This window comes from Herpailurus yagouaroundi, unplaced genomic scaffold, assembly GCF_014898765.1.
Source record: "Herpailurus yagouaroundi ecotype Mexico unplaced genomic scaffold, PumYag 29, whole genome shotgun sequence".
In the NCBI taxonomy this organism is placed as follows: domain Eukaryota; kingdom Metazoa; phylum Chordata; class Mammalia; order Carnivora; family Felidae; genus Herpailurus; species Herpailurus yagouaroundi.
In genome coordinates, this window is record NW_024412377.1 from 27,997,092 (window position 1) to 28,000,206 (window position 3,115).

Here is a 3,115-nt window from a genome sequence, read left to right on the forward strand (position 1 = left end):
GCATTTCTTTGGAACCTAGGAATAGTTACACAGCTTTATCATCGTACTTATCACATTGTATTTTTCTATGTTCAATTTTGCTTCTGTATCTTTTAGCAGACATGAACAGTTTGAGGGCACAGTCTTATTTATCCACTTACCTTCACTGTCAAGCATAGTGCTAGATACAGTGGACACTTAAGGAAGACTTGTAGAATTAATGCACAAAATGTGATAATTAGACCAGCTTTCCAAAGTAAATTCATTCATTCATTCATTCATCCATTTGAAACTCTGTGTTCCTTAGAGAATTGAACCTACATATTTACATTAAAATGTAGCAAGTTATGTATTTTAAGTAGATTTCTGTATTTTTAGGATGTTTTAGAAGCAAATAAGAAAACTAAACTCAAGTGCTTTGAATTAATAGAGACATTTATTGGGTGTCAGAGGCGGGTATCCTAAGGCAGGCCCACTTCAGATTTCTCCCAAGGATGCCATCCAGGGCTCTGCTTCCCCTTTGTCACCCACCCCTCCCTAGTGTCAGCGGATTCCCCTGGCACTAACAGGATGGTCCATGAGATCACATGTTCCTTCCAATGCCAACCACTGATAAAGGGGACGAGAAAACTTAATTACCAACAACCAAAGAGTTGGTCGCTTAACCGACTGAGCCACCCAGGTGCCCCTAAACAGGCCCTTTTTAAAACTAAGGTCAATTTCTCAATTCTCCCAAACGTGTTTTAGTATTAAGCGGAGGAGGTTGGCTGGGCTATTTGGGGACAACCCCAGGGTGCACAACATGTGTCTAGATGGCCCTGCTGAGTTTTGGGGTCCCGTCTGCTCTGCCTGTGGTAGCATCTACTCCAGGAAGCACGGCGCCCAGGCATCGAGTACCCTTCCTGTATAATCGAGGAAGCCACCAACACCCGGCACCCGGCATCTCAGCTGTTCCTCTTTTCTCGTGTTGTTCTCAAGTCAGGGGAAATTGGTCATTGGGCAAATCCACCCTGCCAAACAGTTCCAAGAATCAGAGATTTGTCAGCAAGCCCGGATCACACAGTCTTCTTACCCTGCAGTCTCCAGAGGCTGCGTCTGCACACAGGGAGTGGGGTGACCGCTCCCGAAGTGAGGGGCGCAGTGAGGAGGGAAGGAGAGTGCCCTGTCACGGTCTGCAGCCGATTGTGGTTGTGGAGGCAATCACAGCTGCTGTGGATAATTTGCTCCCTTACTAGTGACGCTGAGAGGTTCCTGGAATCAGTACAATGTGGGGACAGTACCAACAGAATGAGTAAGCCCTTCTGCCCGGGCTCTCCGTCCCTCAGCATTTCTTTTTCCCTTTCTCTTTGACGATTAGAGCAGGGAAAAGGCTCATTTTTAGGTGGGAAAGGATTTTTCTCACCTTAGAATGTGTTGCAAGTGCGACCTCTTATCTTCCTCCCAATTTTCTGTCCATGTGAATTCAACTTTCAGGTCAACCCATCCGACCAAGCTGAAAAGCTTGTCCGTTTATTACGTCAGCCGTGCTGATTAGCCTGATTTTTATAGGTTCATTTTGATTTATTTTACTCCTTCAACAATACTAATTCTCCATGGTTCCCATTCAATTGCTTCTTTCCCAGAATAAAAGAGAGCAAAAAAAGAAAAAAAAAAAAAGATGTGGAAAATTGCATTGCATTTCTTTAGCTTGTCTCTCCTTTCTTGTTATTAACGTTCAAGAGTCTAAGTACCAAAGAGGAAAGGTCCCTTAAAATGAATGGGTAAATGGCATTTTAAGGATTTCCATGCACCAGTTTCTGTTAGAACTGTTAGAGACTGGTTATATAAATAATCTCCTGTATATGTATCTCACACACTAAGTGAAATGTGTCACTTAATCCTCATGGCAACCATATGATATAAACACGGGTTTTAAATTTTTTTTTCTCAACTTTTTTTTTTTTAATTTATTTTTGGGACAGAGAGAGACAGAGCATGAACGGGCGAGGGGCAGAGAGAGAGGGAGACACAGAATCGGAAGCAGGCTCCAGGCTCTGAGCCATCAGCCCAGAGCCCGACGCGGGGCTCGAACTCGCGGACCGCGAGATCGTGACCTGGCTGAAGTCGGACGCTTAACCGACTGCGCCACCCAGGCGCCCCTAAACACGGGTTTTATATCCTTTAATATCCCTCCTTTACTCATGAGGAGACACTTCTTGCCCACAGCGGGCTGAAGAGTGGTGGGGATGGGAAGCAGCAACACGGAGCCTGTTCAGCGTCCACATTCTCAGAACCATGCCACCATTTAGATTTCTGGCAGTGGACTTCCACTGCTCCTGGAGTTCGAACCCGTAAGTTTTTGTCATAGAGATTTTCCTAGGCTACTGGTGAGGGGTTACTGAGGTCTGAGGGTGGGCTGTTTGCACAGCATATGCCAATCCCAATTCAGAGCACTGCTGAGTCATGCCTTCAGGGTAATTTAAATGGAACAAATGGGAGAGGTCACAGCGTGAATCCTATCAACAGACTGGTAGGAGCCCAGTGACTGTTCTGATACATGACATTTTGGGCCCAGAGAAAAGGCAGTCATTTTTGGTCTGGTTTCTGTTATTCTCTAGCTCTGTGAGCATTGGGCAAATGCAGCATAACAAACAAGTCAAAACAGATAAAAATGAATTTTATATGGCTGTTACATTGGAAGGCAATTCTGTGTGCAGGAGGTCTGTCTAAACATAATTAAGGATGTAAATCACATCCTTGGGGCGTCCTGACCTCCCCTTTTAATTCTTTTTTTTTTTTTTTTAATTTTTTTTTTCAACATTTATTTATTTTTGGGACAGAGAGAGACAGAGCATGAACGGGCAAGGGGCAGAGAGAGAGGGAGACACAGAATCGGAAACAGGCTCCAGGCTCTGAGCCATCAGCCCAGAGCCCGACGCGGGGCTCGAACTCACGGACTGCGAGATCGTGACCTGGCTGAAGTCGGACGCTTAACCGACTGCGCCACCCAGGCGCCCCTCCCCTTTTAATTCTTAACTATAAAACCACACTTGATGGATGGCTGTATTTTTAATAGAACATAAACATTTTGTCAAAGCTTAAGAGTTAGTTTCAAAATGAGAAGATCGAATTTTCAAGCAAGGGAGTTTTATTTATC

General features: G+C 44.8%; 1 long non-coding RNA gene across 1 annotated transcript; it reads right to left on the reverse strand.

The window, feature by feature from the left end:
* Positions 1-396: 396 nt before the first annotated feature.
* LOC121040937 (uncharacterized) lies at positions 397-1,887 on the reverse strand. The gene is made up of 2 exons (XR_005795500.1): positions 1,382-1,887; positions 397-989 (listed from the first exon to the last, which is right to left on the reverse strand). It is a non-coding gene; the product is annotated as an uncharacterized LOC121040937 (long non-coding RNA).
* Positions 1,888-3,115: the final 1,228 nt, after the last annotated feature.